Here is a 22,061-nt window from a genome sequence, read left to right as displayed (position 1 = left end):
GGCCGGGGCCGCGGGCACAGAGTCAAAGGCGGCCGGAGCCGCAGGCAGCGCTGATTCAGAGGCGGCGGGAGCCGCGGGCAGCGCTGATCCAGAGGCGGTGGGTCCTGCTGGCGAAGAAGCCGCTTCAGCGGGAGCTGAGAGTGCGGCTGCCGCCAAGATCCGGACAGGAGCCGCAGACTCAGCAGTGGGCGTGGCTGAAAACACCGGACCGGAGCTTGCTTCCGGAGCAGGAGTCGAAAACCCGGAATCCAGCCGGGCTGTACAGCTGGGATCCGGCCGGGCTTGAGAGCTGGAAGGCGGCCGGGCTTGAGAGCTGGAAGGCGGCCGGGCTTGAGAGCTGGAAGGCGGCCGGGCTTGAGAGCTGGAAGGCGGCCGGGCTTGAGAGCTGGAAGGCGGCCGGGCTTGAGAGCTGGAAGGCGGCCGGGCTTGAGAGCTGGAAGGCGGCCGGGCTTGAGAGCTGGAAGGCGGCCGGGCTTGAGAGCGCGGTGGAGTTAGCAGGCTAGCTAGCTTAGCTGGAGCTGGGCTGACGAGCTCCAAGCCAAGGAGAGGCGCCGGGAGCGGTTCATCTCCCCGAATTTGCTCGGCGAGGAACCGCAGATATTCGAGGTCCGCCTTCCTCGTAGCCTGCCACCTTGCTACGTCCATATTTTAGGTCGAGTCTTATGTTACGCGGGAGACGGAGGGATGGAGGAGGAGGGATGGACGTAAGTGCAAATAGTATATTTATTTAAACAAACAAGATAAATCAAAGCAAACAAAACACGGGAAACGCAAAACAACAAGGCTAGGATAATGTCAAACTAAGAAACACAGACTACTAAACTAAGACTAGGATACACCAAGGATACGAACGGACAGCAAGGATACCAGGAGACAAAAGACAAAAGACTCGACACTGAACATTCTAACAGAGGGGCTTAAATACAAGAGGAGAGTGAGAAACACCTGGGCTAGGAAGACGAGGGGGCGGGGTTACAAACAGGACACAGGTGAGAACACTGATGCTACAGGGCAGGGCTGGGGCGGAGCTAGGGTGGAGACAAATACTAACAACAACAATAGCACATGGCTGTGAACACTGACAGGAAAACAGAGGGGCAGGAGCACAAGAGACCAAACGAGGGAGAAACAGAAGACAGACAAAGGCTAAGGTGTAACACTGATGCTGAAAAAATTGATTACCAACCATTATTTTAGTTCTTCTCAAAAACGTTCTTACATTCACTAATGTAGGTTTGCAAAGGTAACCAGTTCCATTGTATACCACAGTAAAAAAATTAAAGCATGGCTATCATACTGTGGATGTTTGCCATTTACTGGTATGACTAGTTTATTAGCTTTAGCTACAGCAATCAGCAACATAGGAGTATTTAGCATCACCTTAAATGAATGCATTACATTACATTACATTACATTACATTTGGCAGACGCTTTTGTCCAAAGCGACTTACAATAGTGAAGTACAAAAGTAAAAGAAGGTAAAAACATCTTTAGACAGGGCCTAAAGGAGGTCAAACGGAAATAATGGGATAGAGGAGTAGAGAAGGGGAAGAAGAAAAAGAGGTTAAAAGTAGTTAGTTTGTTAGAGGTGTTAGGAGAGTAAGTGCTCTTTGAAGTCTTTGCTCTTTGTCTTCAGGAGTTTATTAAAGATAGCGAGAGATTCTCCTGATCTGGTAGTGGAAGGTAGTTTGTTCCATTGGGGAGGTCTGCAGGGTTCATTGACACTGTGAACAGCTATCAGTGAGTAATCCAGCTCAGAAGAAAAAATGTTAGCATTGTGACAAACATCTACAGAAAGTATGTACATAATATAGCAAACAACAAGAAGCTCACGTTGACATCCGCCTGCGTTGTAAATGTAACTGTTCACAGATAATCATCTAAAGCCCAGTGAAAATTCCATAGCAGCCATCTGTCACGCCTTTGCACGGTTTACCTGTGTTTCTCTGTTTCCCAGTGTGTTCCCCAGTAATTTTTCCGTCACATGTGTAATTTGTAGCTCCGCCCCATCGTTACCTGTTTCCCCGTGTGTGCTTCCTGTTTGTATATATAATCCTCCTGTGTCAGTGTTTGCTTGTCGGTCTTTGCACCTTCCTCCGTTGTTTTGTCGTTCCACGTTTATCTTGTTTATAGCTCTAGTCCTTGTTTATATCTAGTTTATATCTAGTTTACTTCCTTGTTTATTCCCTAGTCCTGTTTAGTTTACTTTCTGTCTAGTTTATTTCCTCGTTGTTTCCCCTGTTTGTTTATGTTTGCTTTATCTCTTGTTTGCTCCTTGTTTGTTTCTTTGTTTATTTGTTATTTATTTAATACATTCGGTCTTACTCGCTTTTACGTCCGCCTCCTGCCTGCAATTCCTTACACCATCTAGTGCATTTGTACTAGTCTGTGATCCATCATTTTTATAATTCTGTTTATTATTATCATTCTGTTTTTAGGGTACTTGTGAAATATTTTCAGAGACGCTTTAATACCATATTAAAATGTTAGACCATTGCAATAAAGTTTTTTAATTTGCATTTTTTTTTGTTAGGACCTGCCTCAGGAACACATTTAAATATTGGTTAAATAAGGCCCAATGTCTTTACAAGCGCAAAAGCATGTAGGCCTCTGCGAAACTGATAGTGCAGCAAAACATTCCTCTAACAGAGCATTGGTTCTAATGTGTTTTTAATACACTGCAAAAAATATCATTATTACAAAATAAAAGAAGGTAATCAATATAAAGGCAATGTAATATACAAAAATCCAGACTCTTATGCCAAAAACTACAAAAAAGCAATTAGCGTTTTTTGATACACACGTGCAGAAAATATGAGACGAAAAAGAGAGAACATTCTGCTTGTGAGCCTCAGGAAAGAGAGTTTAATGGCCTGAATAATTAATTGTTAGGAGTTAGCCCACCTCAGCTGTTTCTGTCTCTCTATCCTCAGCATTCTCTCTCTCTCTCTCTCTCTCTCTCTCTCACTCTCACACACTGAGTCAAGCAACTGCCCACCTTTATAGCCCAAAATAAGAAGCTCTGTTTTTCAGCCTGATATGACCTTTCTTCTGCTCTATTCACATTATTAGGGGAAAAAAAAATAAAAAAAAAACAATCAGCAAAACATGAGCACCATGATTATTTATTTTCTTCACAAGATTAGATCAGGATCCGAATATACTGCAGTACACGTGATCTTCCCATTGCCTTTTTCTTCCTGCACCAACATAATCCTTCCCTTTCATACATACAGTATAATCCATCATTTCTACCACAGCATGAGCATCTATAAGAAGCTTTAGGGAATGAAGGGAACAGGGAAGGCTCAAACTGCACCACCATGGAATCAGCTTACTATAAGTGATCTTTAAACTAGAGTGTTGCCATTGATTTTTCTGCTTTTTCAATTTTCTAAATAGGCCACGAGGACTGGTAGGTGGTCTCAGTGAACCAATGCCTTAAAACAAGCTCTCTTTCTTCCATTATTGCCCAGTGCATAACATTTTTATTGCATGAAGAAATAAGCAAACTCTTATTAAAGAACATGAATTTCTGCATTGTGTACGAATAAAATTTACTCTGATGGTTATCAAACAGGGAGTACTGGGAGAGTCTGCACTGATTGAGTCTACTACATATTCCCCATTACTAGTGAAGCCACACAAGAAACACAAGGAGGGTAAAGACTAGCACATGCCTCCTCCAATACATATGAAGTCAGCCACCACCTTTTTTTTAAACTGCTGCTGATGCATCATTGCCGAATAGCCTCACAGCACAGCGACTCGGTTTCGATACATCAGCTCACAGACGCCTTGTGCTGATCGACATCACCCTAGGAGTGATGAGGGGAAAGAGTGCCTTCTACCCACCCAGAGAGAGCAAGGCCAATTTTGCTCTCCCTGGGCTCTGGCAGCTGATGGCAAGCTGCATGACCGGGATTCGAACCAGCGATCTCCCGATCACAGTGGCAGCGCTTTACACTGCTGGACATCTCAGCACCAAAACACATACCTTTTTCAGCCATTCGTTCAGCAGGTTTTAGCAATGGCTTTGTAGGCTGTAGAATCTTCTTGTTAAAGAGTTCCTAAACTAACGTTTTTTCTCCTAGGTGTCTACAACCTAGAAGTCTTTTATATTTTGAATTTTGAAGTTAACAACAAAGCACGTTTGAAAGTCTCTCTGAATAAGTGCATTTGCTAAATATCTTCAATTATAAATGTAAATGAAATTTTTTCTAAGGTCTTCTGAAAGTGGTTTGCATCAGAGACTTTATCTAGCCTGCACTGTGGGTTTTAAATCAATGTTATGATTGGCTGCATAGCCAAAACGCGTTTTTTTTTTGTATCTCTAATAAATCAGAGATGCTCAAGTCAACAAGTGCTGATGGTTTTTACGTTTTTATTTATTAGGTTGTAGAATTGACAGGGAGGAGTAACCATATTAGACATACAGTGGAGAACGTCCCAACTGTTGATGAATTTTTGATGAATTGCCCAGCCCTACCTTCAAACCCTGAAACAGATTTATATGATCACAATCAGCAAAGTCAGTTTTAGATCATTCTGAAAAAGCTGCAGCACAGTTTTATGACCCAGACAGAAACACTCTGATCCTGGCTTTTTCAGATAAATGGGACATCTGCCTTTGTTGGGAGGCTCTGAAGCAGATGTCCTCTATGCACAGAGACAGTACGAGACCTGCACAACCCTATTACATAACCAGAACTCAAAGATGCAGGCACACTCCCTGTTGTATACGGCTTCAAAGCTGATGGTGGAGAGGGGAGCATGAGTCAGGCTATTTATACCACTCCTCCGTTTACACTACGGCAGCACTTCCTTGCATTGCTTTGCCTTAGCTGAGCTAAAATCCTGAAAATGCTAAGTGCTAAATCTAATGACTGTGCTAAGCTTTTCAGTCCCAGCATTGTTTGTGGGATGTTCAATTCATTTTACCAAACTTTTTACTGTTTTTTGTACATAGTTGGGTACATTAGGACTCCATAAAGGGGAAGACATTTAAATTACATTAACATTGCCCCTTATTGTTGAGATATGTAAAGAAGACAGAACAGGAAAAGACACATTTTTTGTTTTGATACAAGGAATAATATAAAAAACATGATATTCTGTTTGAATTTACTACAGATTTTAAATTTAGAACTACAGCTCTTGAAAAAAGAGAGAGCACTTAAAAAATAGTCTCTTTGATTTTCCAAATTGAAAACCGGAATATAATCAAGAGAAAGATGGATGATCACAAGCCATCAAACCAAGCTAAACTGCTTAAAGCTTTGCACCAGGAGCGGCATAAAATTATCCAAAAGCAGTGTGTAAGACTGGTGGAGGAGAACATGCCAAGATGTATGAAAACTGTGATTAAAAACCAGGGTTATTCCACCAAATATTGATTTCTAAACTCTGAAAACTTTATGAATATGAACTTGTTTTCTTTGCATTATTTTAGATCTGAAAGCTCTGCATCTTTTTTGTCATTTCAGCCATTTCTCATTTTCTGCAAATAAATGCTCTAAAAGACAATATGTTTATTTGGTATTTGAGAGAAATGTTGACTGTAGTTTATAGAATGAAACAACAAAGGTAATTTTACTTAAACATATACGTATAAATAGTTAAATCAGATATGGTCTCTGATTTTTTTTTTCCAGAACTGAGTATTAAATATAGTTCATGTCTATGATCGGGAGATTTCTGATTCAAATCCCACTTTTGTAGCTTGTCATCAGCTGCTGGAGCCCTGAGAGAGTACAATTGGCCTTGCTCTCTCTGGGTGGGTAGAGCATCTGTTTTCTCATCACTTCTAGGGCAATGTCGATCAGCACAATGCATCTGTGTCGCTGCGCTTTCCTCCGAGTGCGCTGTGAGGCTACTCGGCAATGCTGCATCAACAGTTGTTTGAAAAAAGGCGGTGGCTGACTTCACATGTGTCAGAGGAGGCATGCACTACTCTTTACCCTCCATGTGTTGTGGTATCACTAGTGATAGTATAATTGTGATGCACTTTTCTCATAAAACTGCTCACCAGAAGTTTAGACCTAACTTTGCAGAACACAATTATACAATGTCCTCAAGAACCTGACACCTTCTATTGAAGAGGATATGCAATTGTTTACAAAATATGTACCTGGATCTTTGTTTAAAAGAAATGCAGGTGTTTCGAATGGTCTTAGCGTCTCTATCAGGGTGCTGCCTGCAACTGCAGTAATGCACACTGGGACTCCCTCACTCACGACTCAATACCATGCAGAGAAAGAGTGAGTCACTCTCCGTCTCTCTCCCTCACCACCCTCCCCCCGCCCTCCTCTTACACTCACACAGAGTCACAAAGCCACAGTAACAGTGTCTGTGTCCTCCAGTGAAATCACAGTGAGTACCAGCCACAGAACCAAGATCATTTACACTCAGACTCCGGAGAGAACGATGAACAGACAGCTTCATCCTCTGTGTCTCATAAGCTCTCTTTCTTATCCTTTCCTAAGTGTTTACAGGAGAACATTGAAGCTGAACATGCTTTTGGGGCCAATCTACATCTCCTGAAAACTACAGAAGATCTTTAGAGGTGAAGAAGGTCATGAACCTTCTACTCTCCTACTGGGTTGAGATGCAACTTCCCAGCTAACAGATGTTACAGATAACATTCTAAAAATGTTCAATCTCAGGGCAAATCTCCATCTCCTGAAAGCTGCAGAAGAAATTTAGAGGTAAAAGGGGCCATTAGTATTCTTTGGAAAGCCAAACACTTTCTAAATGCTAGAATTAATGTTCTTAGAACGCTCAATCTGTCAAGTTTCCTCAATGTTCTTAGATTTTTCATTCCAAGAGCCAATAAACTGCTACAGATTAAGTTTAAACCCAGTCTTCTGATCAACATTTACATTTACATGGACATTTACTCCACCATTCACACAAACTTTTACTTATACTTTGGTATGAACATTGAGTTACATTACCGTATTTTTGGCACTATATGGCACACCGGATTATAAGACGCACTATAAACATCTATTTTGTGGTCTATTTTCATACATTAGGCACACCGGATTATAAAATGCATTATGCTACACTAGTAAGGAACAGGGGTGTTGCCATGTTTTCCTTCTAATTCAGCAGGTCTCGAAAAATATGGTAAGTATAGATGTACATAGACAGTACATACAGGTGCCTATATAAGCAAATCACTTCACTTCACTAAACTGCTATAGGATTTTTTTTTAGAATGTTTTTGTTTTTATTTTTTACTTTTTTAATAGTTCTGGTAACCTTTCTGCAACATCACATGCTTTGAAGTTTGGAAATGTTACTTTTAATGTTTTCATAATGTTAGTATTCGTCTAGCGTGGAACATTATGTGAGAAACATTATAATTACTTTGGGATGCAAACCTTTATTTACATTCACATGTTTTTAGATTGTTCCTGGAGCATTATTTCTGTAACGTTCCAGGCCAATTTTTTTTTAAACGTTGCTAAACATTCTTTTAAAGTTCTCTCTTACCTAACCTACCTAAGAATTCCCCCCAGGTCTGATATGATATTTTATACTGTACAATATCTTGTTTTTTTTTATTATATTGATAAAAAGCTTTTTCTTTTAAAACAAAGTCAACTTGTTGTAGTTCAAATTAATGGGCTCTACTTGCAAATAAAAACATAAAGGGCAATACAGAGGTCAGCAAAAATTACTAAGGTCATCTCTGTGTATTGTAAAATAATCACACAGTCAATTAGTCAACGATTATTTTTGCAATGCCCTCCATCTCTGTTTCTGTAGATAGGGCTCCTGTTCCTAGCTATTCCTACCTTTAAATGTCCTTTGGATGTCAAAATATCCTTTAAATGTGGGACAGGCTGATATTAATTGAGAAAATATGGAATCTGTTGTGCTTGGTCACATTTGGTCTTTTTTTAAGGAAACATACTTTTCTATTTTCTATGTTTTTTATGTAATTATATAATTATGCACAATGTTATGTTTATGTGATTAACACTATTTGTATTCTGTACTGTACTGTTGAGTGCTTGCTTCTTTTTATCCAGCTAATAGACATAATGTATGTGATACAAATAAAATACAAGAAGACACATTTCGTCAGAGAGGACCTTGCAGCATTAATGAAGCAACCAATCACCTACAGTTAGCCCCTCTAGATCCATATCCTATAACTGTTATAGTTCATCACAAACACACACACACACACATTTAAAAGTGCTGTGTCACGCTTCATCAGTGTGACGAGGGCAGGGTGACCTCGGGCCAGTGGGATAGACATGCTGTGAGTGAGTGTGTGTGTCTGTGTGAAGCTTAACGGCTGTGAGCCAGCCACCCACTGGAATTCTTGGCTGTCTTACTGCACATTTGACACTGCACACACACCACACACACACACTCACCAACTCATTCTGACAGCGAGTCTCTTGAACCCAGATACAGGCTGCATCTAAAACAGCATACTATCATTCTGCAGCAGTAAATGGACTACTAGTAGTTCCGAAGAATGGACAACTCCATTTACAAGGACACAGCTAAATACTAGAGTATAAAATACAGTAAACCTATATAAAAAAAACATATACAAACCAATATAACTAGCAAAAGCCTTTCGACAGAAAGTATCAATGGTAGGCTAAATGCTAACACTAGCTGACTGGTGTTTACCATCAATACTTCTGACAGAACTAACAGAAAAATACTAATTAGTCTTATATAATATTCAAATTTTCTAAAATATTGAGTTTTCTTTAGCTGTAAGACACAAAAATCAACAATAAAATAAATAAACACTTAAAAATAGATCACTCTGTGTGTAATACACCTATATGAGTTTCACATTTTGAACTGAATTACTAAAATAAAGTAACTTTTTTGAGATGAACTAGTATATTTTAGAAATTAATAAAAAAAAATGCTTTGATTATGATAAAATAACTACAGTATTCTTGTTTTGCTGGTAAAACAAACATATGCTACATTGTTCCAGTTTTTCATCAAGGTAAATTATTGTTGTTTATATTTTATTTCCCCCACAAGCCCATCACAAAATGAAAATCAGTATGTTTCATTCAGAGATACAATACAATACAATACAAGATACAAGTTTGTAAAAATGCTTGTAAAATGTATCTGGGCATTTTTACCCCAACTAAATCTACAGTTTTACTATTTATGTACTTAAATAACTAAAAAGCATTCTTTGGCACCTTTAAAATGGTTCTATTTAAATTGCTTCTTAATTAAAGACTGGGGTTAATCTGCCCTTGTGGGAGTAAATTATGGATCATAGCAATTCTGCTAATTACCTTACCAGCAGGGAAATGTTTTTTTTCTGTTTTCTCTGTCATTAATGAATTCACTAGTTTCAAAGATTACTGTAAAAAAGATTACTCTGATAAAATGTTACTTTGTACGGACACAACAACTTAAGCAGCAACAGTAAACTCCCTAACTACACTAGTGCTAAATACAAGATTAGCATTAGCATGCAGATCCACCACTTACAAAACGAGCAAACAACAGTGAAGTAAACCAGCACACACACACAAACACAAACACAGCCCATTTTACATTACATTTGTAAGATCCTTTGAGATGAATAGCACAGACACAATCATGGCAACAGCTGGCCTCCCTTTTAGAGAAAATGATACATCATTACAACACATCAAAAGACCACAAATAAGCAATTTTCCTCCTCTTCACAAGTAAATCCCTGCATTAAATCTGTGCGAGTGACTGTATCACTTTACTTGATCTTCTAAGAGGGCATAAATCCAGCTCACACAGCTTAATTCTCTAGACAGAAAAACATATTTGATGCTACAGCTTTACACACATTAAAATCAGCCGTAAATTGGGTTAAATCTGTACATGAATCAAAGGTAAACTTTGACAATTGACAATAAGCGATAATAGCAGCTTATAGCCAGTTTTGACCGGTTTGTTTTTCAGTGTATGTGAGCTGCACTAACCACTAACCAATGAAAAACAAATATCTTCAAAAAAGCAACTTTACAGGACAGAGGTGAAACCTTTATCACTTTCAATGGAAGTCTATAAAAAAGAGTTAATTTCAGGTCATTTTTGAGTTTCTATTGGCCCATTTATCAATAAATCTTGACGCAGTGTAAGGGACAGTTTGTGTGTTCAAATGTTGTGGTAAACTAAAAATCAGCACAAATGGAGATACTTTTTTTTCATTGGACAGCAACAAAATACAGCTTCCTAATGAAGGTTAGGCTAATTTATGTCTAGAGGTGGATTATTGGTGTAAATATGTATCTGCTATTTGTGCTAGAAATACATTAAAAAAAAACCTTTTAATACCCAAAACTGTAACACAGTAAAATGCAATATTTCCCCACAAAGCTGAAAGAATGTGGTGTTTAGATACATTTAAGAGAAGTAGCAAACGGTCATACCTGACTATTTCTTGGAATACAATAATACAAGCTAAACAAAGCAGTAGCCTACTCACAACTGTGGTTTATCGTTTGCCAGTGTCTGCAGAAGTGGTGCTCAAGCAGGCAATGCTAACACAACTAGCTGACTAGCTTTTACCTTCTGTTTTCTCCAACATTTAGCCTCCCTCAGACTAAAGCTAACCACACATAAGAAAATATAAGAGAAGACAATCCTTTTTAAACCCCACAACAGGACAATTTGCTAAAAAGGAAACCCAAAGTGACAGGAATGCTAAATCTTGTGAAGTGATGTGAAATCTGTGCTAGGCTAAAAGCTAACCCTAGCTAACAGCACAGCTACAACAGCTTCAACTAGCCTCCCAAACACCATACTGTAGGACTGAGAGAAACATCACGTAAGGCTCTAACATATTTAACAATTAAAGAATTAAAACATTCTTGTTAAAATGCTTAAAATGAAACTATGCTCAGCAATAAACACCCTTTGTTTACAAGTTCAGCATTAAGGAAAAATCTGTGTTTCCTTCTGCGATTTAAAATAACAGGGCTGGTAAAACATGCCTGAGCTAATTAAAGTTGCATACTTACCTTGTTGAATGTTATATTGAATAAATATATTATATGGAACCTTCAGATTTCAGAATATATCCCGATGTGATATAGTGCCATCTCTATCTACAGTTTTTCTCCAATACACCGTTCGCCTTTTAGCTAATTGATTTAAAACTCATTTGTTAAATTCATGAAATAAATCCCTATGCATGTACGCTGCAGAAGCTGTATTAGGCGGATAGTAATTAGCTTCAATGGGTTGTCTCTTAAAGCTCTAAAAAAAAAAAACATGTGTTAGCTTGAGATGTGCTACGAAAAATAATTACCTGTCTAGTAGATATACAGCAAGGTCAGCATCATCCATCATGCTCCTCAAAGTCTTTACTGTGCTGGAAGCACACAATGTTCCCTCTTGTCTCAGAATGGTGATTTTTTGTTTTCTATTTCTGTTCCTTTGTACTTAGTTTGTCTGTCAGTGTAAGCCAATATAGGTAATCATGGAGTAACTTGCAATGTTGGTGAACAAGAAATTGCTAAAGCTATCGGTTTTACAAAAACTTAGGTTTGTAACCTCCAAGATATAAGGCTAACTACAGCTCCTTCCATGATTTGTAAAAGCAAAACATGAGTGTCGAACAAATGTAATCACCTGATACTGATTGAGTTAATTTTGGTTGGTATTACATAATATTTTGTCACTGCTGTATCTCAAAGTGAAAAAATATATAATAAAATATAAGTTAATATAAAACTATACATGAGTCATTTTGTTTAATCTGACAAAATTTAAATAAACGACAATGTTAAATAGTAAATAAAGTGAAAAAAGTAAACAATCTTATAACATCCTGCTCAACATTTTAGCTCACCCAGCTGGAAATGTCAGACTGCAATGCTTTTCGGAAGCAAAGTAAAGGTTACTTCCAATATTTTACCGTGGTTGGTTATCAGCCGCACAAGCCACAGTTAGCAGAAGCACTAGCCACTGTTAGCAGCAGCGCTAGCCATGGTTAGCAGCAGGTCTAGCCGCACTTAGCAGCACTTAGCGCTAGTAAATGCCGCCCGGCAGCGCTTCACTGAGGAACCCTGAGTGTTCCAGTAACCCAGGTCACTATCAGCTAGCGGTTGTTCCCACATAGCTTGTTGTAACACTGTAAACACATTGTGGCTAATGCTAATACTGCTCCAGCTTCGGTGCTGGAGAAACTTCACTGAAAATCCTTTATATCGCTGTACTTTAGCAGAGTGACATTACTGCTCCTTACAACCTGACTGGTAGAATTCTTACATTTTATAGTTTGGGAAAATTAAATTATTTTAAGTGCGCCTTATAGTATGAAAAATATGGTATGTTGCGTAACGTAACGCTGAGCTGTCAAATTGCATGTATTAAAGAGCAATGGTGATTTGACATAATCCAAAATTGTAACCCACCACATGATACCAGGTCTTTTGGATGTCTGAGGATGTCTGGGTTCATCTTGAAGTTGACTACAGTGTCTCCAAACATGGATTTGTTGGTAAACTACCCCAAGACCAAAGGGGGACTCATCACTGAAGATGGAAGACCTGCTTCCATTATGCTTTTGTCTTGGTTGCTTAAAAAATTTGAAATCTGAATCTTTTCAATAATTTTTCTTTAATTTAATGAACAGTAACCACAAACTCCAGAATGTGTACTAATGTGTCTCTGTAGAGGATGCCAACTTATGCTCACAAAGAAAATCAAAAACACTCATCATTTGGCCAGGGGTGCACACATACACAACAGTGGCTGTAGCAAAGCCAAGTAATGACAGCCGACAGCATTCATTCACAACTCCCTGTTTGGCTGGGCTTCCCAGTCCCTCACTGGAGACCTCACACTGAGTGTTACTCCATCCCATAATTGATCTTATAACAACAATGACAAAGAACAAAAAGCCATGTGTATTAATAAATGAATGATATACTGTAGGACCTACATTTATTGCTTTAATATGCTATTATAATATATTATGGGATAGACTGTAAGGAAAAAACTCCATATAGTCAGCTTTAATTGGTAAAAAGATATTTATAAAATCCCTGTAGTTCAGAAGAAGGGGAGATCAATTTGGCTTATTGATCACCTCAGCATCCTTCAAACCAAAGACGTCAGAGCAGCTAGCTAGCACTCTATCAAACAAAAGAGCAGAATGAATGAAGGATTACAAAAAGCATTGTTAGAAATTCGGAGTTGACTTGAGTTTATTCACGTGCAGACAGAAAATCTACACGGGCACAGCTTAGTCAGTCGATCAGAAGCAATCTAACTAGGGATATTTTGAGGGGACATTATATACATTGGATCCTGCTTTGAACACTGCAGGGTGGTCACTTTAATGGGGGGTTTCAAATTAGCATAGAAACGATGTGGGTCCCTGCAGAGATGAATGGTCAGAGATAGTGGAAGATTGACACCTCAACTTTTGTAGCAGACATGATGGAGCCACAATTGGAGGGAATAGGAAAGGGTGAAAGAGTTCTAGCAGAATTCTATTAGCATGTATAGTGCTTTTGGATCGCTGAATCAGAGTATAAGAGTATAGAGCAGCACTGCACTGCTGTTATATAATATCTAAAAATACCATAATCTACAGGCTTATTTATTATTTGCCAACTTATTTCAAGACTTTATACACTAAATACCAGACTTTGGAACTTGAGTCAGTGACTCACACTCAGGACGCCCTTGAGTCACTTACTGAATGACTCAACTCTACTCAAACTTCAGGCTTAAAACTTGAGGCTACGAAATTTCAGCCAAAGAGAAAGAACGAACAAAGTCAGTATATACAGCTGCAGTGCTGCAGCTCACAGTGACGTCAGGTTCAGTACAGCTCTGAATATAGGCTAGACCAGAAACCTAAATGCAGCAAACATGGCATTCCTAAAACATGACACTAGATCTTTCACTGAACACTCATAATTTTGGATGTGCTAAATTGCCTCTAGGTGTGGATGAATGAATGTGTGTGGTTTGTAAGGCTGGACAATATGGGCAAAATAAATAACAAAATATGCAGTATTTCTCAATATCGTTTGATACAATATTAATTCCAATATAAATGCGAAAAGTATAAAAGCCACCGCCAGTGTTGAACACAGTCACATACTGACGTTGCCAGGCTATAGAAGGCTTTGGTGTTCTGCCCTTTTTAGCACGGCTTGAATGCAGCTGACAGCAGCATCCTGTAAAAAACCATTATCCAGTGACAGTCCTAAAAAGTACAGAGAATTTATCAGAGACAGTCACACATAATGAAACAGCAAGTGAATGACTGGAAAAGTACACGGAATACAAGAACAGCAGGCGAAATACAGGAACAGCAGGTGTAATACTGGTACAGCAGGTGGAATACTGAAACAGTAGAAGAAATACAGGAACAGCAGGTGAGCGATTGGAACAGTAGGAGAAATACAGGAAAAGCAGGTGAGCGATTGGAACAATAGGAGAAATACAGGAACAGCAGGTGAGCGATTGGAACAGCAGGTAAACTACTGGAACAGCAGGTGAGCGATTGGAACAGTAGGAGAAATACAGGAACAGCAGGTGAGCGATTGGAACAGTAGGAGAAATACAGGAACAGCAGGTGAGCGATTGGAACAGCAGGTAAACTACTGGAACAGCAGGTGAGCGATTGGAATAGTAGGAGAAATACAGGAACAGCAGGTGAGCGATTGGAACAGCAGGTAAACTACTGGAACAGCAGGTGAGCAATTGGAACAGCAGGTAAACTACTGGAACAGCAGGTGAGCGATTGGAACAGTAGGAGAAATACAGGAACAGCACGAAAACTACTGGAACACCAGGTAAAATACAGGAACAGCAGGTGAGTGACTGGAACAGTTGGAGAAATACAGTAAGTGAAAAAGGAACAGCATGTGAAATATATGAAGAGCAGGAGAAATACAGGAACAGCAGATGAATGTTAAACACTGGAACAGCAGGAGAAATACTGGAACAGCAGGAGACATACAGGAACAGCAAGAAAAATACTAAAACAGCACGAAAACTACTGGAACACCAGGAAAAATACTGGAACAGCAGGAGGAATACTGAAACAGCAGGAGGAATACTGGAACAGCAGGAAAATACTGGAACAGCAGGAAAAATACTTGAACAGCAGGAGGAATACTGGAACAGCAGGAAAAATACTGGAACAGCAGGAGGAATACTGGAACAGCAGGAGGAATACTGGAACAGCAGGAGAAATACAGGAAGAGCAATGAGAAACTGGAACAGCAGGTGAGTGTTAAAATACTAAGACAACAGGTGAAATACTGGAATACTTGTAATACGTCTACTGGAACAGCAGGTAAGTGCTGAAATACTGGAACAAAAAGTAAAATACTGAAATACCAGGTGAACTATTGGAACAGCAGGACACTTGACTGGTGCCTGCTGGAGTATTGACGACGTAAAGCATCCTATGAGGTTAATATGATAATGTTATAAACTGCAGCATGAATTGTACTGAAGCTTACAGAATCAGACCCGAGTTGGACTTGCAGACATGTGGCGATGGCAGTGGACAGGAAACACACTGAGAAGGTGAGAAGGGTCTCCATGGAGACAGACATTATTCCAGAAAGTGCACTGACTGAGTCTGGCTTCATGCTCTGTAAGAAGAGCGGGTCTGTGGAGTACTCAGCGATACCTAATGATTTAATACTAAAAATCTGAAAGAGAAACGCAAGCAGGAATTGTGAGATTTAACTTTAACATTTTACCCTGGTCATTATCAGAATACTGTACATTAGGCTGACATAATTTTAAGATTGTTCCTACTTTTGACAATTTATCATACTTATAAGACATCACATTACACAGAAATAATATTTCCCATCTTATTTTTATTTTTTATTATCTATCATGGATGCACCCATCATTGTGACCTTGTTCTGTTTCAAGGATACAATTAGATTGTTTAACATTATTTTGGGTGGACAGCTTAAGCTTTACCTCAGCAAGGTTGCATGTTTAGCTAAGATAAATCTAAAGCTGTTCACCCTCTCGTAGTAAAACACTTATTTAATTTGTGTAACTATATCACGGTAATTAAAATTATTTTAAAAAATCTAAATGTATCTTTGAAAAGGAAAAACTTACTATGAACAGTTCCAAATGTTTGTAGGTCTAGGTCAACCATGTTTTCTTTAGTGCCAATGTTCTCTAAATTGTCTATTCTGTGTGGCAACTTTCCATGACAGGGTGGACACATGCATGGCAGGAAATCGAAAGTGAAAATACAGTACCAGTCAAAAGTTTGGACACACATTCCGATTCAATGCTTTCTTTCTGTATTTTCTGCATTGTAGATTAATATTAAAGCCATCAAAACAATTAAGGAAGACATAGAATTACGTAGTAAACAGTAAAAAAAAGTGTTTGTCCTCTACATTCCCCTGATCTAAACCTGATCAACAGAGATGATGGGTGATCTGGGATGAGCTGGAGCTTCACAGTGTCAAGGAAAAGCAGCAACTATTGTTCAGCACCTCCAGGAACTCTTCCAGGTGACTCTACTTCATGAAGACTGTGAGATTAAAATACCAAGAGTGTCTAAATCTGTCCTCAAAGCTAAATGTGGCTACTTTGTTTAGAAGAATTTAAAGTATAAACCATGTTCTGGTTTGTTTAACACTTTTTTGACAGAATAATTCAGCATGAGTTCCTGTATGGCTTTAATATAGTCATTATTATTAAATTTACAATGACAAAATCGTAAAAAAAAAACACATTGAATGAGAAGAGGTGTGTCTTAGCTTTTGACTGGTATAGTATATATACTGATTATGCTGGGATGTTTTCTGTGTAGTATGAAGTCTTATAAATATGACAAATTGTCAGAAGCATTTCTAATTCTTCCCATTTCTGAATGAAATCAAAAGGCAACATTATAATTCACCATTTAACACTGGGGAACACTGTGTGTGTGTGTGTGTGTCTATGTGTGTATGTTCCCTGCTAGTACAAGGTCACACCAGGCCCTGTATGGCAGAGCTTCAGCACCTGTCACGACTTGCTCAGTGAGCTAACAGCAGACCTCTCTCCATCAATTACCACCAAACAAGCAATGCAGCAACATTGCGCCAAAAGTATCAGAACAGCGCGTTCCTACACGCAGCACATTCAGCTAGCGAGCACGTCACGTCACGCACGTGCAACACCTGGAAAATAAAACACAAGCACACGCACGCACGCACGCATACATATACACACACACACGACCCCGCGCTCGCGTTCACGCGCGCTGCAGGCGAATGTCAACATCTGCTGTGCGCACTCACCGCAGTTTCAGCTGCACGCGCACTGCGCGCTCCTGACGCTGCAGAAGATGCTGCATGATAAAGATGGCAGGGCGACTGATGTGTGTGTGTGTGTGTGTCCTTCGCGTGTCTTGCGCGCGGGAATATCCCTGTGGTGATGCTGTCAGCGGCTCCTTCAGCGCGTGAGCATCGCAGCGCTTCTTCTGGTGGTGCTCCTCGCGCCCCCCGCCCCCCGCCCCTCGCGCACCTATAGCCAGTGCAGATGCGCTAGGATGCACGAGCGCGGGATGCTGCTGACCGGCGCGCGAGATCTGCCAGCAGCAGCAGCAGCAGCAGAAGGAGGAGGAGCGGCAGGGCCGCGCGACAGGAAAGACGACCGAGATGAAAGCAGCTGCGTAATGCTACGATGCTTCTTCTTAAAGGGGAAGGAGCGCTCGAGGACGGCAGGAAGATAGTGTGTGTGTATGCGTGTGTGTGTGTGTGTGTGTGTGTGTGTGTGTGAGAGAGAGAGAGAGAGAGAGAGAGAGAGAGAGAGAGAGAGAGAGAGAGAGAGAGAGAGAGAAAAAGAGAGAGAAAGAATCTACGAGAAAAAAAAGAGAGAGACTTACGAGAGTTACGTAAAGAGAAAAGGAGAGAGAGAGAGAAAGGGAATGGAAGAGACAGAAGTGAGAGAAAGACAGAAGGAGAGAGGAGTAAGAGAGTAAATGAGAGAGTGAGTGACAGAAAGAGGGTTGTAAGAGAGAATTAAAGAGTGAAAGAGAAAAGTGAGAGTAAAAGAGAGAAACTGAGAGAATAAAGAAATTTAATGAAAGAGAGGGAGAGAGAGAGTGAAAGACAGACAGAGGGAGAGAGAGGGAGAGAGAGGAGTGAAAGAGAATAAAAGAGAGAGAGAGAGAGAGTGAGCCAGAGGAGAAAATTAAAGAGTTAAGTGAGAGATAAGTGAGAGTAAAGGAGAGAGTGAGAGAGGATGAAAGAGAAATAATAAAAGATGGAGAGAGAGAATAAGGGAGAAATATGAGTGTAAAAGAGAGAGAGAGAAAGTGAAAGACAGAGGGAGAGGGAGGGAAAGAGAATGAAAAAAAGAGAAGTGAGAGGGGGCAAATGATAGAGAGGAGTAAGAGAGGGAGAGAGTTGGAGAGAGAGACTGAGAGAAAAGCAAGAAAGAGAAAACACAAACAGTTTTCAGTTACTTAAACAGTATCTAGTCTCTATTCTCTATGTGCTCCAGGTTCTTGCAGTAATTTAGCAATTGTCACATAATCTACCTACAGCCAGCAGTCCTGTATCTGTAATGTGATGCACAATTGTCTGACTAATTGCATCAATTGTTGGGAGCTGTGACACACAGTGCACATTTGATACCCACACCCTTATTGTCTAGTGTAATTTAGACTCTCTGTGAATTTACTGTGTAAAAATAGCTTTGATTAACTCATTTGGATCAGAGCTTATCGCTGATTAGCAGATTTATCAGAATGGTCTGAAACACTGAACACCATTTAAATCTGAAAAAACTCAAATTAGAGGGAAATCAACTCTCAACTGTTTATCTCTGAAACTCAAAATGATCAACCAATCAGCATTTAGTAACTCATGTGCCGTCCAACCTTCACTAGCTCACCAGGCAACCAGCACACAGCATTTCACCAGCCTACCAGAGCGCAGTAGCTCTCCAGCAACAACACATAAAAAATATCCTGTTTCATTACATGGTTATTAATAGCTTTATTAATAGTAATTATTATATTATGTATTGTTATAAATTATTACAATACACATATTCTGACTACATTATTATTAATTGGAATATTTCCCCATATATATATATATATATATATATATATATATATATATATATATGAAAACAATGTGTTTGCATGAGCAATAAAGTGAAATAAAGGCCAGAACATCATAATTTACAATATCAGATTTGGTTTCAGTTGAGAAGAACTCCAACTACGTGAATTCTTTCAAGTTTGTCAGAGGAATCAAGGTTGGACTGTGTTTTTTTTTTTTTTAGCAACACCAACAAGCACTAAGTAGTTTAAAATCACTTAGAGTTCATTTAAACTCTTTCCACAATTTGTATATAATTTTATATTTGGAATTAAATCAACACTATAACTCTAAAAATAATTCATAATTTTGCACATTGCCAGTGTTCTGTTTTTTTTTTCTCTATAAATTGTTAATCTAACACTAAAAAAAAAAAAAAAATGAAAGATTTGTCAATCAATATGACTAAAATTTCTCAGTCAGGAATGGTTCGCTAGTGTTTGTGGTTCTTAATACTTGATAAAATATCTATTTTCCTATGTTATGCAAAAATGAATTAAACTAAGTCAAATAACTACAACATTTATTACCATTTAAATCTGAAAGAGTACAAATTACACTTTGAAAGTGAAATCAACTCTCAACTCTCCAGTTTTTTCTGTGTTGCACTTGGTAGTTTATCACCTAATCAGCATTCAGTTACTCAAGTGCCATCCAGCCTTCAGTAGCTCATCAGCCAACCAGCACACAGCATTTTACCAGCCTACCAGCACTCGGTAGCTCTTCAGCCAATCAGCATTCAGTAACTCAATTGTCATCCAGCCTTCAGTAGCTCATCAGCCAACCAGCGCTCAGTTTTAAATATTTTCAGTACTTTAATTTACTGTAATTCTATGAATTAATTTATTTAGCTCCCATTAACTCCTAATGATTACAAGTTCCATTCATTTTGGCCTAAAGTGACGAGTAGAATGTAGGCTGCTCACTAAACTTCCAAATTCTAAACTGTTTTATTTGTCAATATTATATCTGTAGCACATTGTCATTGCGTGTAAATCATTGTACTCTATATTTTATTGCTAAATAATGATATTTAATAATGTTGTACTGTAAAACATATTTTCCATTTTGTTTCATTGCTTTGTCTGTTTCTTTAAAAACAAGCTCTTGTCAAGCTCTTGGTGCTCTTTCAGCACCACAGACAGCTCCACTCCTCTATGCCTTTTATGCATTTCAGAGAAATGAGCATATATTATTATACTACATACTATAGTATAGTATATTATAGTATACTATAAATATCTAACTACTGTGCACTCAGAAAAAGCTTGCATGCCTCTTTATTTTTTTACATCTTTTATTATACAGATTTGTTTTGTAGTAAATTCCTCTTAACAAAATGTTGCCCACCATTGCAAGTTGCAAGTTGTTCTCCTATTTGAATCTCCTCTGAAGAGTGGCATCATGGGCTCATCAAAACAACTCTCAAATTATCTAAAAACAAAGATTGTTCAATATAGTTGTTCAGGGGAAGGATACAAAAAGTTTTTTTTAACAAGAACTGTCCCTGTGGTCTTCCATTTCCTTACTATATTCCTTACAGTGGAAACTGACAGGTTAAATCTCTGAGACAACTTTTTGTATCCTTCCCCTGAACAACTATATTGAACAATCTTTGTTTTTAGATCATTTGAGAGTTGTTTTGATGAGCCCATGATGCCACTCTTTAGAGGAGATTCAAATAGGAGAACTTGCAATTGGCCACCTTAAATACCTTTTCTCATGATTGGATACACCTGGCTATGAAGTTCAAAGCTCAATGAGGTTAACAAACCAATTTTGTGCTTCAGTAAGTCAGTGAAAAGTAGTTAGGAGTATTCAAATCAATAAAATGATAAGGGTGCCCATACTTTTGCACCAGTCCAATTTTGGTTTAATGCATATTGCACATTTTCTGTTTCTGTACAATAAACCTCATTTCAGTCCTGAAATATTACTGTGTCCATCAGTTATTAGATATATCAAACTGAAATGACTGTTGCAAACACCCAAATATTTAGAACTAAAAATGATTAAGATTAATAGGGGTGCCCAAACTTTTTCATATGACTGTATGTATGAAAGGTGCTATACAAATAAACTTGCCTGGCCAATATTATAATTTTAATCAAATCTACAGGAAAACAACAAAGAAGATGAATTAAGAAGCATCTAAACAGCTTGTCAACGATAATAAATAACATTAGTTTTACTAATATAGAATACACCTGTTAACTCACCTCAAAATGAAACAGTACAGTCAACAGAACACTCTATTTAGTGGTAAATATATTTAAGGGGTTGGGTTAAGAGACCAGAGGCAGTTCAATTGCTCCACCCTTTAAAAAAAAAATAGAAAAACTAGTAGATTTCTTTTTCCTGATAAATGTTCACCCTGATCAATTTGAAATGGGAAGGAGTTGCAAAAAAAAAAACAATGCAGTGGAATTGACATGCCAATTACTGCAGAGAGAGTAACACTAATAGTGTAAATATTACTTTAATGCATTCTTTTGTGCCACTTTTAGTTAGAACAAACCAATGTTCTGCTGAATTCAAACATAATGCGCTTCACATCACAGCTCCAAAAGCAGAAAATGAAAGCCAACAGCCGACAACCAGTAGACAAAGTAGACAGCTATGGATGGAGGGGAAGCTTAAAGGATAAGACCTGCATGGATGCAGTCTTTAGTATTCAGGAAGTGAGACTAAGTATAAAAGGAACAAAGACATGCTGCACTGGGATGCTTCCTATAGTAAATTCACTCCCAAAAGGTCTCTTAACTTTCTCAAACCACATCCTGATCTTCGATCTTCATATTTTTATTATACAGACAAACCTGTGTGGTTTAGAATAAGGTTTGACTCACTGTAGTTTTTCTACAAACAGCTAATGCACCTCATTTAGGATGAGATGCTAGCTAGCATTAATGTGAAGGCTGTTGGATCCTCTGACAGTTGCCGTCTTGGCACTGA

At 38.7% G+C, this 22,061-nt stretch overlaps 1 protein-coding gene across 5 annotated transcripts in view; it reads right to left on the bottom strand.

The window, feature by feature from the left end:
• Window positions 1–17,500, bottom strand: part of snphb (syntaphilin b) — a 33,811-nt gene extending 16,311 nt beyond the window's left edge. For all 5 annotated transcript variants that reach the window (XM_049486514.1, XM_007250782.4, XM_007250784.4 and 2 more), the window contains exon 1: window positions 17,292–17,500. The gene's annotated coding sequence lies outside the window, so the exon portion shown is untranslated. The remainder of the gene's footprint in view (window positions 1–17,291) is intronic.
• Between the last annotated feature and the right edge of the window lie 4,561 nt (window positions 17,501–22,061).

The sequence above is a fragment of the Astyanax mexicanus genome, chromosome 13 (genome assembly GCF_023375975.1).
Source record: "Astyanax mexicanus isolate ESR-SI-001 chromosome 13, AstMex3_surface, whole genome shotgun sequence".
In the NCBI taxonomy this organism is placed as follows: domain Eukaryota; kingdom Metazoa; phylum Chordata; class Actinopteri; order Characiformes; family Acestrorhamphidae; genus Astyanax; species Astyanax mexicanus.
Note: the sequence above shows the minus strand (reverse complement) of the source record. Positions and strands in the feature narration are given on the sequence as shown.